We start from the raw sequence: 17,966 nt of genomic DNA on the forward strand, positions 1-17,966 counted from the left end.
GATTATTTATGTGCAGGAAGGGCGACCTTCCTGCACATAAACTATCATAGGCAATTTGCTGTTTCTATGTGCAACAAACAAGGCAACACACATGGAAACAGCAAAAACGAGGAGAAATATAGCATTTCTCCTTGTTTCGCCTGTTTAAGACCAGGTTTTCCCTGGTCTTAATTTTGACGCTGCCTCTTATTTAAGCTGCCCTTGTCAATGGGGGCGGTGTCAAAATCAATGGGTGTTGTGGTGGAATGCCCACAGCAACACCCATTGCCTTCCCCTTTCACACTAAATACTGCATGAAAGGGTTTCTTATTTACAAGGCAGTGTTAAACCACATTAAGTGGCTTAACGCTGCCTTGTAAATAAGGCGAGGCCCCTATTGCCATCAGAACGTCACTGAAAGTGACGTTGTGGAGACGATAGAGGCTTGTACATATGCCCCCTAGTGTTGATATCAGTAACATGGATTAAAAGATTATCCAAATGAAACACGTCCATCTATTTTAAAACTGTATTAAGTGGCTTACATTGGTCACATTGGATTGAAAAGCTAGACGCAGATCTCACAAAGATGGCTATTCTTACTCCAAGTTAACTGATTGTTGCCATATTAGTGCATCGTAATAATTTGAGAGCATTGCAGAAAATAAATTGAATGGCATCACTGGTAAAAATTATGCAACAGGGTATCTCAAGATGAAGTTGAATTAAGATACATAGACTTTTTGCATTCTTATTTGAGAGCTTCATAAATCACAGAACAGAACAAAAAAAACAGGGCAGAAGAGTTCTGTAGTGAAATAGGTTTCAGATTTAGGATATAGAATGAATATATTCTCTTCACAGGCGATGGAAGCCAAGTGAGGTAATATACATTTCTTATAAAAAGCAGATAAAAGCAAACATTGCAATCTGATAATAAGGAGATAAGTAAATTGATAAGTACATAAAAATGCAATTCCAATGAGACATAAATAGAGTAACTTCCAAGTTCTAGATTATTCTCGTTGGGTGGCTCCCTGGTATTGATTCATTACGTAAAGTTTGGTCCTGTGTGTTTAAAGTAAAGGTATGCTGCAGATTTGAGGGTTTTTTCATGCTAAGGTTTTCCATCTGGTGTGAGAACTGTTGGAAGTGGTAGTGGCAGAATGGCAGGATGTGGATGAAAATCCCTCAATCGCCCCAAAAAGATAGTTCTATTGTTGTATATATTTCCAACTTTATGTGGTCATCCAACTTAAGAAAAATGGGGGTAGGGCTATGAATATGAAAACAAAGAAATTGCCATCTTAATATCATGGCTGTACACATCTGGAAGTTATTGGTAGAATTTGCCCTGTTTCGCCTACATCCTATTACAAAAATATACATATAACGGGTCATCAGAAAGCTCACTCATAACAAACAGGGAAATAATACAAGGCACCATTATTTGTGTAATATTTACCTTCGCCTTCAATGATTAGGAGGTGGTGATCTTCTGAGCTGATCAGGATATTCCTCAAAACACAGAAGAGCAAAAATAAAGTTAACTTGTGAAGACACACAAAAAGTGTTTTTCACAAGGCTCTCAGGTTTAAGAGCAGTTATATCAAATAGGGGGGGACCAGGATTTGTTAGGTCCAGCATATAAGCTCCTTACTATATATAATGATCCAACAGTTCTATAAAAAGCTCTCCCGTAAAGTGCCCACTTGGGAGTGCCCGTTGGGCACTGCAGTGCCGGCCCGACAAGTAGCTTGCCTGATAATGAAGCATGACACCCATAAGGGTGTGTGTCGGTACTTGCTCCTATTGGACCATATTACCCCATTGATAAACTGTGTCAATACACACTTATTCTACAATTTTTAAAAGGAACTGCATACTCTTGTTGGATCAGAGGAGACCAGTGCCAAGATTGAAAAAAGTGAGAACTACACTTCTGGGCCACGATGCTCTCATAGACAAAAAAAATAGAAGCTGGGTCCCATTTCTTCACATTGTGTCTTTTTTATCCTGAAATGTCATTCAATACTTATAATGAAGGGAAACATTTCTGGGAGAAAATTCTTGAAGGTCATGAGGATGTTTCCTCGTATTAGCTAGAACCAACAAGGGTCCCGGGGATCCAAGTAAAATATTGGGCTTGCATAGAGGGGTGATGTCAGCAAGGCAACACAAGGCAGCCCAATTATCTCCTCTGCTGTCAGGGCAGAACATACCAAGCGCTTTGTCATCGACCCTTCCATGTGCAGGGTGCCAGTGTGTCTGGGGTCTGAACCACAAACCGAAAAAGGCCAGTCCGACTGGTGATTGCCTGCTTTTGATAGCCTTCTACAGTTTGAGAGAGGCTTGTTGTGTGAACTCCTGCTCAAAATTTTGGCTTCCTTTGTGCCAGTAGAAGTACATGGAATTTGGATGCTTTAAAGTTTTTTTGTTTCTGCTGAGGTTGCCAGCCTTGATTTCTCTTCGACTTCCTTCCTTCTTCATCAGGTGAATTGTTTGAGCATTAGGAGTTATCTCTGCTTCTAAATAAATAAATAGTGCATAGCTGCAACTTATGTCACCAATTACCAATCTTGCAATTGTGGCATCTTTTTACTCATTGAAAGCCATTGCTGCCTGGCATATTAACATGCTGTCCAACCTAAGATTAACGTATCCTTAATCTGGGTAACATTAATGTCTACTTTTCACAACACTACAAATCACTTTTATCAGGGATAACCCCTTGAAAATGAAAGCTCCAAATGGCTGCCATCTTGCCAATGTACCAAAACGAAAGTCTGTAGATGGGGTTTAAGGAATGAGTTAGTGAGCATAATTTCCTCCCTATGGCTGCACCTTTACACGTGAGGCTAATGGGAAGCCCTTGCACAATATCCATCGTACTTCTGATCTCTCTGTAAAGTGGGTTTGTGCTCAGTACATGCAACACACAAGGCCAAATACATGCAAGGCCTATAGCCTTTACGTGTGGTGTGGTCACTTATAATTGGGGCCTAGGATTGGATAGCAAATCTTTAAATAAACAAAGCCTGGGGAGGAGGCAAGCAAAGGCCTCAGTTTGTTCACGGTTGATAGCAGAATAGTTTTGGGAGTTGCATCCTGGCTGTACAAGTGCAAATCAGGAGTTTGAATCTATGCAAGGCACAATCGTCCCTCCTGGGTCCATTATATGAGCGTTATTACATAGTATAATAGTAACTACTTAGAAAAAGTGGAATTAAACCCTATTCTATGTAAGTGATAATTCAAAAGACAGCTAAAAATACCTTTGACACACCACCACATAGGTATGGTTTGTTTCACCACTGCGTTAATATCCATGAGTTATGTTCATCTTGACATGCTAAATATTCTAGGCAAAGGCTCAGAATAACATCACCGTTACCAAGCATTGGCAAAGTCAATAGGTATCGCCTATAAGAACTATTGGTTTTGGCAATGTATATTTTCTGTGTTGTACACCAGTGTGGCTACTCTTCAGCATGGTTAAAAGTTAGTGGCATGGAGTGGCCTTAAGGGGAGTGGTAGGAGTAGAGTGTCATAGACTGGATTTGTTGGAGTAGAGTGTTGTTCAGTGGAGTTGGGGAAGTAGAGTGTCATACAGTTGAGTAGAGGGGAGTAGAGTTCAGTGGTTCAGTGGCAGAGAGGGTTATAGAGTGCAGAGTAGTAAAGTGGGGCGCCGTAGAGTGGAATGGGGTGGAATCAGGTGGAATGGGTTGGAGTGGAATGAGGTAGTGGGTGAATTGGATTGGAGTAGATTGGGGTGGAGTGATGTGGATTAATTTGATTGGAGTGGGGTTGATTTTAATGGAGTGAGATGGATTGGATTGAGGTAGATTGGAGGAGGGTGAATTAAAGAAGGATGTATTAGATTGGTTCGGGGTGGATTGGATTGGGGTGGGTTGGATTGGATTGGGGTGTTTTGGAGTGGGGTGAATTGTTTTGGATTGGAGTGGGGGCAGAATAGAGTGGTGCAGATTGGAGTGGGGGAGATTGTTTTGGATTGTAACTGATTGTAATTGGGCAGATTGGAGTGGAACTGATTGGAGTGGGGCATATTGTTTTGGACTGGCGTGGGGTAGATTGCTTTGGGTTGAAGTGGGGCAGATTGTTTTGGATTGGAGTGGGGCAAATTGTTTTGGATTGAGTGGGGCAGATTGTTGTGGGGAAGATGTTTTGGGATTAGAGTGGGGTGGATTGGATTTCAGTGGGATGGATTGGGAAGGGGTGGATTGGATTGGGTTGAGGTGAGGTAAGGTAAGGTGAGGTGGATTGAATTGGAGTGGGGTAAATTGGATAGGGGTGGGTTGGATTGGTGTGGGGTTAATTGGATTCAAGTGGGGTGGATTGTGGTGCACTGGAGTGAAGTGAATAAGGAGGGATTGGGTGGACTGGAGTGAGGAAGAATAGAGTGAGGCAGAATAGGGTGAGGCAGAATGGAGTGGGGAAGATTGGAGTGGGGCAGATTGGAGTGGGGTGGATTGGAGTGGGGTAGATTATTTTGGGTGGAGTAGGGCAGATTGGAGTGGTGCAGATTGTTTTGGATTAGATGGGGCAAATTGCTTTGGGTTGAAGTGGGGCAGATTGTTTTGGATTGGATGGGGCAGATTGCTTTGGGTTGAAGTTGGGCAGAGTGTTTTGGATTGGAGTGTGGCAAATTGTTTGGGATTGAATGGAGAAGATTGTTTTGGATTGGGGTGGGGCACATTGTAGTGGGGCAGATTATTTGGGATTGGGGAGGGGTGGATTGGATTTGGTTGAGGTGAGGTGAGGTGGATTGGAGTGGGATAGATTGGATTGGGGTGGATTGGATTGGTGTGGGGTGGATTGGATTGGATTCAGGTGGACTGGAGTGGGGTGAATTAGGATGAAGTGGGTGGACTAGGGTGAGGAGAATGGAATGGGGCAGATTGGAGTGGGGCACATAGGAGTGTGGCTGAATAGAGCGGAGCAGATTGTTTTAGATGGAGTGGGGCAGATTGGAGTAGGACAAATTATTTTGGATCGGAGTGGGTTAAATTGGAGTAAGCAGACTGGACTGGGGTGGGGGGATTAGAGTGTGGTGGTGTGGAGGTGTTTGGATTGGTCTGGGGTGGATTGGATTAAGTGGGGCGGATTTGTGTGTTGTGAGGTGAGGTGGATTGGAGTAGTGCGGATTGGAGTGGTGTGCAATGGGGTGTACTACACAATTATGTGTTAAAACCTCATTTCAGAAAACACATATAAGGAAGAAACAATGTAGTGTTGCAATAAAATAATCCTCATCTTTTGAGAACAGTGCCTACAAGGAAAAACAAAAGAAAACTTGAGTGCAAAGTAATCAAAGACTTGGCAAAATAAAAAAACTTAACTAACAGGTTATCCGCACTTAGCTGCATTTACTAGACGGCCCTCTAAGTTTAACACTGGTGACCTGGGCTGGGAAGCAGACATGTTAGTCCCTCTGGGGAATACAATGTAGTGATTCAACAGTATAGCGCTGCGAGGCCAAGGACAGAGCCCCCCTGCCCTGGGCCTCCTAGCACTACATAAAGGCTACAAAGCTCTCAGAAAAGGGCCTTCATCTAGACCTTGCAGCATGATGGAGAGCTGTGAGGCCCACCTCCCTTGGAATTCGCAGAACTGGTTAACGGCCCAAGTACCACCTCCCCTGTGCCTCGCAGTAGGGAGACACACTGCAAAAGAGCCTTCTGTTGCCTGTAAATGGAATACACAAAGGGCAGACAAGACTTCTCCACAGGTTTTTAACAGAGGTGCTGCCCCGCCCTTGTCCCTGAGAGCAGATATAATTGCTGGCTTGGCTGTCGTCACGTCACTACCTAGTCTTTCCCCTCCCCCCACAAGTGCAGCCCCAGAAGTGCCAACATGCCTGACCAGCGAGGTCAATACACCTTGCTAAACATTGGCAATGTGATCGGGTTGTGGGGGGGCTCTGAAGGAGCAGGTGGGCTGACAAAGAAAGTGTAGCCTTTCAGACAGAAGCAGGCCCCTTGTTTTGAACTGAGCGCGAGGCCCTAGGCAGCTGCCCACACTGCCCATGCCTAGCACCGGCCCTGATAATCGCACATGACCAAACTGCAGGCTCACTCTCTTCAACCCAAAAATCAGAGTGCCTACCTCCATGGATGCAACCACACCTAAGCCATCTTACTCATGGAGCTCTTTAATTGTAACTTGAGCAACACTCTCTTATTAAGTACACACTAGTGTTTGCAGATTTTCTTCAAACTCAATCCATAGACATTGCTTTTATTACATTATTACAGAGTTGTGGGCAGACGCGGCCTCAAGCCCAGAACAGTCCACTGTAGTTCCTGCATGGTACTCCATTTTTAGGCAAGACTGCTTGGATAAAAGAGGCAGAGGCTTAGCCACACTTTACAGCAGCCCGCTTAAAAGCATTTTTATAGGCTACAGCAGTTCTAGGGCTCTAGAAGCATTGTCATACAAAATCCAGCTTACCAAACATTTCAACGGTCTTCTTGTCTATCGACCCCCCAGCCCATAGCCAGCCTCCATCCACATCCTGGGTCAACTCTTAGACAATATAGATTAATCTTCCGACTACACCATCCTGGGCGATTTCAATCTTCACTTAGAAAATAACCAAAATAATGACAACACCCAACTTATAGATGTGATGGATGGCATGGGCCTTATGCAACTCACCAACGGATCTACCCACAAGGCAGGCAACCTGCTGGACGGAATTCTTTCCAATAACATTTTCTTTCAAACACTCCCTTCCCTTCCTCTAGTGTGGTCTGACCACTTCGCTGTCATGTTCATCCTTAAATCCCAAGTGGACACACCCGCCCCTTCTCAGCCAACGACATCTAAACCCATCTCGCCCTTGGCATACCATTCGATCAGAATTTTCAAAATCATCTTTAGCAGAAAACCTCCCTCTACCTTATAAGGACCTTGATGAGGCCACTAACTCTTTTGAGCACTGGATTCATTCATCGCTCAATCTTATAGCTCCAGTCAAAAATCACAAGAACCACAGAAGCATGCCCCCTGAACTGTGGTTCTCAGATAGTCTTAAACTCCAGAAGCAGACCTACTGCAGGCTGTAAAGAACATTAAGGCTCAGCTATGGGTCCACTGATAGGGGATCTTATAAGCAGTCTCTAGCAATATACAAGAAATTCATCCTCAGAGAGAAAACCCACTTTCACACCAACATAATTGAAGCCTCAGAAAATTCATCCAAAGATCATTTAGAAATCCAGGAATGCAAAAATCATATCCTTCATTTAGATTCACGAACACCGTGACCCCATCCAGTTCGGCTTCAGAAGCCATCACAGTACCAAACTTACTATAATCACAGCATCAGAGCAAATTAGACAGACAGTCGACCAAGGAGGTACTGCTGCCCTAGTCCTATTAGACCTCTCTGCATCTTTCGACAAGGTCAATCATAACATTCTTTTAGATCATCTCATCTCTATTGGGATTAACTCCGTGCATCCTGCCGTCGGCCGTTGACCGACAGCAGCACTACCTCGCTAGTGCTGCCATCGGCTAACGGCCGACGCAGCCCCGCCCATTTTGCAGAAGTGCCACACTGCCGCGAAATCGCGGCCACGGCAAAGGGGTTAAGGGGCAAGCACTCATACTACTGAACTGATCAAGAACAGTCTGTGGCTCTGGAAGATTTTAACTCTCCTACTTTCACATTACCTTGAGGTGTTCCCTAGTGTTCACTGAGCCCAACCCTTTTTTAATAAATATGATCCAATCCTTCGGTTTCTCTGTAGTGTCCTACGCCAATGACACCCAAATTGTCCTTTCTGCGGCCAGTGATCCAACCAACACAGCTACGCACTTTCACAACTGTCTTGTTGATGTTGAAAAATGGATGTCTCTAAACTGCTTGAAGCACAACTCCATTAAAACAGAGGTTCTACTCCTTGGAAAAAAGTTCTCCTTCTGGTCTCCAACCTGGTGGCCGCAGCAACTTGGCTCTCTTCCTACTACCGGTAATAAGGTAAAAAACCTGGTACAGTTTTTGACAGTAAACACTCTTTCGAGGGCCACCATAATACTATTACATCTGCCACCTTCTACACCTTAAACCTCTTCAGAAAGATCTTTCCCTTCCTCCCTCCCAACGTACAAAAAACTGTGACTTCAGCCCTCATACTATCTAAGGTTGACTTTTGTAATGCCTTATCCGTCAACACCAGGAAAAAGAGCCCTACCAAAATCTAGACTCTACAGAACGCAGCTGCCCACTTGCTTTTAGGCGTTCCGAAATATGAATCTGTTTCTTCAGTGGTCAGTCTCCTTCACTGGCTTCCAGTCAAGAAGCATGTGGATTTCAAAGCCTTGGTCATCGCCTTTAAGTCACTCTACGGCATTGGCCCGGATTACCTCAAGCAAAGCTTCCAATTGGTGTATTCCATCCAGACCACTCCCGTCTGCCACAGAATACAGGGGCATATTACCAAGCAATAGCGATAATTATCGCTATTGCTTGGTTAGAGACAAAAATTTACCGCTGAGCTGCGGCGATTTTTATCGCAGATAAACCTTGGTATTACCAAGGTTTATCGCAAATGCGATAAAAAACGACCGCAATGCATGAATATCGCTGAAAAGTCAGCGATATTCATGCATTACCGAGCTAATGCTCTTAGCCATGTTATCCACCTCCCATTGGATAACATGGCTAAGAACTGCTCAGGGCAGGTGTTAGCTTTTGGAGATATTCGCGCTTAGCGTGAATATCTCCAAAAGTTGGTAATAGGAGATAGCGATGTTAGCGACTGTTTCCAGTCGCTAACATCTTGGCACGCCCACTTTGCATGTCATTAGTGATTAATATCACTGACATGCAAAGTAGGGCCCAAGATGGTCGCTATCTCCTACTAGCTGTCGCTAACTGGTGTTAGCGACAGCTAGGTAATAGGGAGATAATTTTATCTCCGCTTTCTTGGCTTTTAAAGCCAAAAAAGCGGAGATAAACCTCCTTGATAATATGCCCCACAATCTCTTAGTGCCTAAATTAAAAAAAACTTGCTGGGGCGAAAGAAGATTAATTGTGGGCACAATCAGATTCTGGAACTCTCTCCCCTTAGAATTGAAAAGGAAAACTAATCTGTTAGCTTTCAGAAAAGCCAACAAAACCTGGCTTTTTCTGTCAATAATTCCTACCCTCTTTCATCCTCTACCAGCAGTTTAACCTCCTCCGAGATCAGCATCTACACACCTCCAGGTATGCGATGCGCTCTACAAATGTTCATTTCATTTCAGGGCCAACAGAGTTTTCACCACAAATGCAGTAGTGAGGAATGAGCAATGCATTATTAAATTGTAATAATTATAGCCAATTAGGGGAATCTACAATATCATGAATGATGTGGCAAAGGAACATCGAGTTGCAAATTGAAGGTGGTGAAAACCTTTTTGGAAATGCCATGCTGTGCATTAGTGGCCCCATGGGCAAGGAATCTGTTTCCTCTAGAGGACTACATGCTGAGTTGCCTAGATATAAATATGAGGTATTTTCAAGTTAGTAACATTTTACCAAAACAGAGCAGCTTTGGCACATCTTCAGAACAACACATTACTAGGTAAGTTGTTTTTGAATTTTGCTGCATGATTATGCTATTTAACCCCTCCCATGCTGGTGACGGAACCGCTCCGTCACCAGCCTCGGTTGCGCTGTGCTGATGATGGAGCGGTTCTGTCACGGCCCGCTCGGCGCTCCTGCGCGGCGCTGATTTCGCACCTGCGCTGCGAGTTCTATTGAGCGGGCGAGGCCGTGACGGAATCGCTCCGTCATCAGCACAGCGCGCCCGAGGCTCGTGACGGAGCGGTTCCGTCACGAGCAAGGGAGCGTCGCGCTGCCCCCTTCACCCCTAGTGCTGCGGCGGAATTACCGCCGCAGCCAAGGGGTTAAAGGGAATGTTGTAGTTTTCCAATTTTTATCTTAATAAATCGTCTAACGCGAGGCACTGTGGGAAAACGCATACAGAACAATCTTGCGTTACCAGTGTCTAGTACCTTGACGGACACACCATCGCACACTTTCATCGGTTGAAGAGACTGTCATATGCCTGGGAGCAGGGAAGTATGAAGTACATTAGGGGGAATGAACACGTGGGGACGCAGAAACAACAAGATAGTCGATTGTAAATGGCCATAAAGACACTGAAAAACTTGAAAAGACACTCCAGGGAGCTTGCATCGATCTGAACAGAGATTGTGAGTCTAGGGAGGTTGAAAGGAGGATAATGATTGCCAGGGATGGACTAAGGAACCAAAGCAGCCCTGGCAAAAATGCTCAAACCATCCCTTCTACCTTCGTCTCCTTGTGCAATGTCTCACTTTCCATCTTTCCATACTCTCTTTTGCTCCTCTCTCTCTTAATCGCTGATCACTTTCTCTCTACCGTCTTTCCACTACTACTCTCTTTCTCTCTCTCTCAAAGCTTTCCTAGGCCTGCTGCAGTTAACTCCAGGGAGCTGGGGAAAGTGACAGAGGCACCAGGAGAAGCCCTGGGCTTTCAAAATCAGAGTACTAGGGCTCCACACCACCAGGTAAATGCCTGGTGGAATAAAAGGCCTGCCTGGCCTACATGAAGATGGGGGAAAGAAGGAGGAAGGTAGACAGAAAAACAGTAACAAATGGAAAAGGCAGGGAGGAAAAGAACTTTAAACAGTGAGATAATTGGGCAAGGAGAGTATGTTGGTGACTCAAAAGGGAATGATGTGATACACACAGACTACTCACACTTGGTTTGCAGGCAATCCTGAGGTTCGGCAACGACCACACTGGACATCTGAGAATAAACTGTACCACAACACATATTCTTCTCCAAATTAAGCACACACTTTAAGTCATCGGGCCCTCCATCCTTGAAATGCAGTAAATCTACAATGTAGGAATTCAGGGTGCCAAGTAGCCAGCTCTGCATTACCTGTTGAAATAAAAACTCAGTCCAAACTCTACGTATCACCACCAACCCAAATAAGAGCATTCCCCAAGTTAAGGTTAAGGTGAATGTCAATGTGGTTTGAATCCTTAAGGGGGTTATGGCTGAGGAGGAATCCGATTTAATAAAATCATGTCAACCAGTGTGTCAGCTTCCTATACAGCACCCTGTAACTATCGTCTGCAATTAAGATGATGACGTACCAAATGGTGAGTGGGTAACTACAAATAGCAGTTAATGCTCCTAACTTTGTGATGGGAGCAAGGAGAAGATAATCAAAGCCACAGAACGTGCCTCCAAAGTCTCTAATATTTAAAAAAAGATTGGCAACTGATTTTCCTAAACACTTATGATGACAAACACTGAAAGCTCTTGAAATGCCCCATGTACAAGAATTATTGGTTGCTGGATACAACCTTACACTTTAGGTCTAGGACCTGACCTTGGAGAATGTTTCACTTCACCAGCCTCTAGCAACATGGTTCTTTTGATCTTCCCCTGGCTTGACTAGCGGAGATGAAATTCAATGGTAATCCAAAGAAATTAAAGGCCTTTCTAGATACTTCCCTGGTTCACTTCACCTTTATTCGTCACATTTATGCTTCAGACAGGTCCAAAGTGGGGTTTATTGTAAGTAACACGGTGGGAAATAAACTGGCCTGTGCTATGCTTCTGGTTTCGGCTGCTGATTCCCTCCTGGATCATTTTCGACCTTCCTTGCTGAATTTAAAAAGGTATTTCATCATTAAGATCACAAAGTGTCTGCTCAAGAAGAAATTTTGCACCTTTCTCAAGGTTCTATGGACCTCCATTCGTATATATTTCTAAGTTCAAGGGCTTGGCCTGAGAAACTGGCTGGATTGACTGTACCCTTTTTTGAAAGGAATTAAAAGACTAATTTAAAGAAGATATAATCAAGGACCTCAATATATCTCTGAGTTTTGGAGGTCTCTGAGTAAGAAACTAGTGTTTCAAAAAACCTTAACTTCTGGTTTTCATCCTCCATCTAATGATCAAATGGTAGGGCTGAATACAATTCTTGAAGAGCTTTTAAAATGTTACACTTGTCAGCACAGGAGTTTGCATATAATAATTTGATTTATAACTCTACCAGATTCTCCCCTGTTTTTGCTTTAAGGGGATTCCACCTAAGAACTTATCCCATCCTAACCGAAACAGAAGATTCTATTTCTGTAGTCCAAGATTGTTTAGAAAGACTAAAAAGGGTTCAAGGAAACTACTTCAAAATGTACATATTGCTATAAACAGCCAGAGATCTCAGGCCAACCGACAGATTACCAGATCAAATCTACAAAGTAGGTGATAAGGTCTGGTTATCTTCTAAAACTTTACCACTGTCTAACTGTTGGTCACAATGTTTTGAGTCATTATTATTTTTTTTTTTATATATAATTTTTATTGCAAGACATATAGCACAATATTATCGCCACTTACACATTACAACCCAGATCCTCTATCCTACCTTCTGCAGTCTCCACTGTACACAGCCTGTAGGCCCACAACCCGGGGGTCAGGCGGCGATATATAGTTTACAACCAGAGGACTGGCAAGGTTTAGCAGGTGTAAATGTTTTGAGTCATTATGGTTGCTTTTAAATAGCTAAGATAATAAATCCGGTGACAGTACAGTTAAAGCTTCCTTCCTCTTGGAAGATTCATCCTTCTTTCCATATTTCCCAATTAAAACTTTTTCTATGTAGTAAATGGTGTACTGTTGAAAGACCTCCTACTGTACTTGATGATCAATGGAAGAATGAAGTTCAAGACATTTGTGACTGATATTTTTGGGGAAAACGACAGTATATGATTGACTGAAAAGAATATAATCCCTTCAACCATTGCTGAAAACCTGCAGATCATGGTTATGTTTCCCGATTGGTCACACAATTATTCTTAAAGATGCCCATAAACCTGGAACTCTTAAGAGAAGGTAGGGTGTAAGGAGTTTTTCCTTACCTTTTTTTTTGCTTATGGGCTATGCTGCAGCAGATTCTCAGTGTGGTCTCACATCACAGGATCCTTTCATCTGGTCCTTCCCAGCGCGATCTTCATTTTCCTGCATGTGTCGGGTTTCCCGAAAGCGCCGTGAATTGTGGGGCGACTTCCTGCATGTTGGCTCCTCGCATACGCCTAATGCAGGAAAAACGTATATTTAATCTAGCATCATGAACGTATGTTGTTTTTCATGCATATTTTTCACAAAAGGAATTATTTTTATGTTAAATATTTTTAATTTCGTTCTTTTTTCTTTCCAAACAGAGGTAGTCGACACCATCATTTGAATAGGTCACTTCCTGTTGTTTTCTGTATAAAAGGAGTTTCATAGTGTAGTCTAGTTGCATTGCAGTTGTTCCTGTATAATTACCCAATCTCTGGATTCCACTGGACTCCATGCCTCTCCAGTTCCTGTTATTATTCATGCTCGTCTTTTTGGGGCTTGGTTTGGTCAGCAGGAAGGTTTTTCTCATTTCCAGTTTTTCTCCTTCCTGCTAGGTTATTTTCTGGAGCAGACACAAGGAGATGATTGATGAAGTGCTGAAACTTTTCAGACACTCACCCCCAGTCACAGATCTGGGTTGATCCATCATTGTTATTTAGCTCACTTCGTCACCTAAGTTCAGACCCAGCTATATGCAAATCAGTCTTCACCCTGTGCCTCATGGGAACAGTCCAAGTCAGGTCTTCCCTGAACTGGAAACAAGATCCTGGGACCGGTTTCAGGGTAACATCCCTCATCAGCCATGCTAGCTTGAATCAGGTAGCAAAGTGAGCAAGGGACCTACATCTGGCATCCGGTACTGCCTCTGGAAGTAAACAACCTTATCTTTGCATGAAGTAGTAGACTCTTCAAGCATTGCCCAAAAGACCAGCTCTTGAAATCCATAGGAAAGTGGAAGATTATTGTAGGTCACCCCCTCCTAAACAGAAGTTGACAAGTTTGTACATACATAACTGTGTCTTACATTTCATATGAAAAGATAGTCATTTAACAAACTAGCATTGATGTTCTAGATAAAATCACTCTTCGAATCTCTATGATCTAACCTGTTACCACAAGAAGCATTATTATTAATATACAATTCAAGTTCAGATTTAGAAGCATATCGAACTGAGATGTGAAGGCTCACTGAGATATCTATTAAAATTAATATTATTATGAAACGTGTAGAAAATATTCTTGATGCTCAGCAAAGGTTCTATTTAATGTTGGCATATTCCTTCTATAAAAACTTTATTAAAAACAAAAATCCGAATTTCTAGATATGGTAAAACAATCAAAAACTTAAAAGTCTACAAATTATAATATGTCACTAATAACATGTTCAGTTCAAGAGGATAGTTAATAACAAACCTGCTCTCTTTGACTTCATACCTAAGGCAACAAATTAATCTACTTTGAATATAAGGAACCAGATTCTAAATAAATACATAATGTAGGCACTTTTAAAAATTAAAAAAATCTAAGTTCAATTTCAGCATTTCATCAAAAAGTATTCACTGGTTTTCTCTAGTTTCATTTCACCACAAGAGGTTCAACCAAACAAACTGATAATCCTTCAAGTTTACATCTCTTTGTACTGGTTCAGTCTTTGTTAGATATGCACATTGACGTACTACATAATTTTAATTTGGAACTTTTTTTCTGGTAGATCTTCTGGCTGCTCTGATTCTCTCAGAATCCGATCCATTCCTGTTTGTTCTGACTCTTCTTCTGTCTCTTCTCCAATTGTTTCTAGTCTGTTATCTTGCTTTGCCATTTTTTCCTCCCTGTCACACTCACATTCCCTCCATTTTGGAACCAGCTTTCATCATCAGACTCACTTATGACAACTTCTGCATCTTCATTTTCACTTGTCACTTGATTTGCGCAGTTGTCGAATAGATTTGCTCTGGAGGTTTTTAAAATTTTAACTTTTACTTTCTCATTTTCTTGAGTTTGAGTCTGTTTTTGTGCTTCTTGTTGCACAGTTTGATCTATTTGCCTTGCTCCACCTCTTCTAAATGTAGGTAGAAATCTTAAGTTTGATTCTGTGAGTAAGTGGTTTGTGTCACCACTTAATGTGCAGTCTTCACTCTTTTTTGTGTGAGACACATGGATCCGCTCTAGCAAGCCTGCACATTTCACAGCAGTATTCATCACAAGTACGATTTGATTGGGTCTACCTCCAATTCAGATCCAGCTAGCTATTTCAAACGCGCTTCTTCACCACGATGCAATCACTAAGTTACAAGTTGTTGCATAGTTCTTCCCTTGCTGAAGATGTTTTCAACTTCACCTGGTGAAAGATAGACCATACCACATCAGCAATAGCCCAGAACAAGATCATCAGAAATGTTCACAAGTGCAGCTGAAGGAATACCAGGTATCTGCATTGGTCTGCCCATGATCAATACAAGAGGCAACAGTCCAGTCACTTACTAGGCATGCTTCTTAAACTCATCAGTACCAGTGGTAGAGCATCTAGCTATTTCAGTGATGTTAAGTTACCCACCTTGGATAACTCTGATTTAGGAATACCACTGACTCTTTCAACTATACATGATGCTTGTGGTCTATAGCTACAGTGAAAATTGTGATCCAGCTTGAGTTCAATTAGTAAAGGTTTCATTAATTCACCTTTAAAGTGAGCACTCTTATCAAGAGAAACTGAATCTAGGGATCAACTCCCTCAGCAAGAGCTTATCTACAGATTATCTATCACACCTTCCAGTTGGATAGGCTACTACCCATTTGTAAAAAAAGACAAACTGTTATAAAAAATATATTGTATCTCGCTACATGGATTCATCACCACAAAATCGATCTGTAAGCTTGTAAAAGCACATTCAGAATGCCCAATATGAATAAAGCCACAGGTGTCTATTTGCCAACATAACTAATTGCTGACAAGTAACCCAACGCAGGCACAAGCTATCAAGCTGCAACTAAAATTAGGATTAAACCAAAATTGCTTAAAAAGCATCAACACCCCTTCATTTCCAACATGTGTAGGTCCATATGTATATCTTGCCATTTGATTCAAAATATAATTTGGCAAAAACATCTATTTCAACAATTGAATGAATATTGATTTTGTAAAGCGCGAACTTAGCCCAAGGGCGTCAAGGCACTGAATGCAAAGCATCAAGGAAGCGGTGAGAAAGGGAACATGCTCAGACTGAAGTATCTAGAAAAACCCAAGTCTTTAAGGCATGAGGGACACCTGACTAGAATGTTCTTCTGGTAGGGAATGCCACAGTTTGGGCGCAGCCGTAGAGAAGGACCTCCTACCCATTTAGCCTTCTTAAACCTGGGAACTGTGAGTACGTTTTTATCCGAGGACCGGAGCGATCTGCTCAGAGCATAATGATGGACAATCGACTTGATACCCTCTGAGCCAGAGTCATAATAGGCTTCATGAGTCAGGCAGAGGGTCTTTTTTTTTTTTTTTTTTTTCAAAAACCTTTATTGGAGTAAGCATTGAAAAGTACAAGAATGGGCCTACAACCTCACGGGCTGGCCGCTAATAACAAGGCACAATGCATGAAATAAAAATGTACACCCGTGGTTAGGCACAGCTCGAGTACAAAGCATTACTCTACAGCTATCACAGAACAATTCGTATTTTTATTTTTACAAAAAGAAAAACAAACACTAAAAAGGCGAATGTACGAGAATTAAGGTCAGCCCAAAGAACGGAGGGGACGGTCCACGATCAGGAGAACACACCCAGAGCCCGGAGGCTCCAATCAAGTCGGGAGGGGGGGAGGGGAGCAGCGGGGAGAACCGGAAGTATAAAAACCATTTGGAAAGGTTCCGGGAACGCTAGTCTAGGGAGAAAGGACAATCTCAGCAGTGTCTACAAGGGGAGGGGTGCAAATACCTCCACGATAATCATTCCACTGGCCCCAAACCTTCTTCCACGCCCTGGGTCTGCCCCTGGCCACATAAACCGTCTTTTCACGAAACATGGACCAGTCCATGTTGTCTTCCCACTTCGAGACCTCAGGGGGCCTGGAAGCGCCCCAGAGTTGCGCGACATCCCGCTTCGCAATCATGTAACCAAGGGTAGCCCATCTGGTCTGGGCCACAGAGTAGTCAGTGGGCTCCCACACATTCAACAGACATCGTCGAGGCTCCGGCCGCAGGGCCACATCCGTGACAGCAGTCATCACCTCAAGCACCGCAGTCCAGTAAGCAGCTACAACCGGGCACTCCCAAAGGATATGTAAAAAGGTCGCACTCAAACCACATCCACGCTTACATAGCCCATCCAAAGAAAAGCCCATCGTAACCAGACGCGGACCAGTGACATAGACTCGATGAAGAATCTTAAGTTGAACCAAACGGAGACGGGCAGGAATGGCCACCTCCTTGGGAGAAGAGAGTGCCGACTGCCAATCCTCGTCGTCCAGTTCCAACCCATCGCCAACCCAAGCCTCCCGAAGTCGGACCAGTAAGTCCGCCCGATTATTAATCAATTTCTTGTAAATCAGAGAAATAGTGCTATCGGGAAGATGCCCATCAAGGAGACGGTCCTCGAGGGGGGAAGATTCAGGCAGGGCCTCATCAGGAACCAAGACTGAGGCGAGGGCGTGCCGGACCTGCAGGTAGCGAAAAAATTCCCTACCACTCAAACCATATTCCGCCTGGAGGGCCTGGAACGACTTCACACAACCGTTCGAGTACACGTCACCCACCTTACAAATCCCAATCACATCCCAGCGGTCGAAACCCTTGGTAGACCAGAGTCCGCCCAAACGTTCCGAGGCATAAAGCGGCGTCGCCAAAGTCAATCGATCCTCCCACCCCAAACTCACATTCGCAGCTCGCCATACAGTTACTGCAATCTTGGATGGGCCCACAAGATGGCGCCCGGCCGATCGGGAATAAAGCGCTCTATTAAAGTCCCCACCCGGAAGCTGGAGTCTATCCATCTCGAATGCAGGATTACGACCCGGGGAAAACATCACGTGATTAATGGCAGACAACTGGGAAGCCCAGTAATATCGCTTGATATCGGGGAGCG

At 43.4% G+C, this 17,966-nt stretch overlaps 1 protein-coding gene across 1 annotated transcript in view; it reads left to right on the forward strand.

Moving 5' to 3' along the window:
- Positions 1-17,966, forward strand: part of ATP1B4 (ATPase Na+/K+ transporting family member beta 4) — a 214,260-nt gene that overhangs the window by 35,607 nt on the left and 160,687 nt on the right. The gene's annotated exons all lie outside the window — the stretch shown is intronic.

The sequence above is a fragment of the Lissotriton helveticus genome, chromosome 4_1 (assembly GCF_964261635.1).
Source record: "Lissotriton helveticus chromosome 4_1, aLisHel1.1, whole genome shotgun sequence".
NCBI lineage: Eukaryota > Metazoa > Chordata > Amphibia > Caudata > Salamandridae > Lissotriton > Lissotriton helveticus.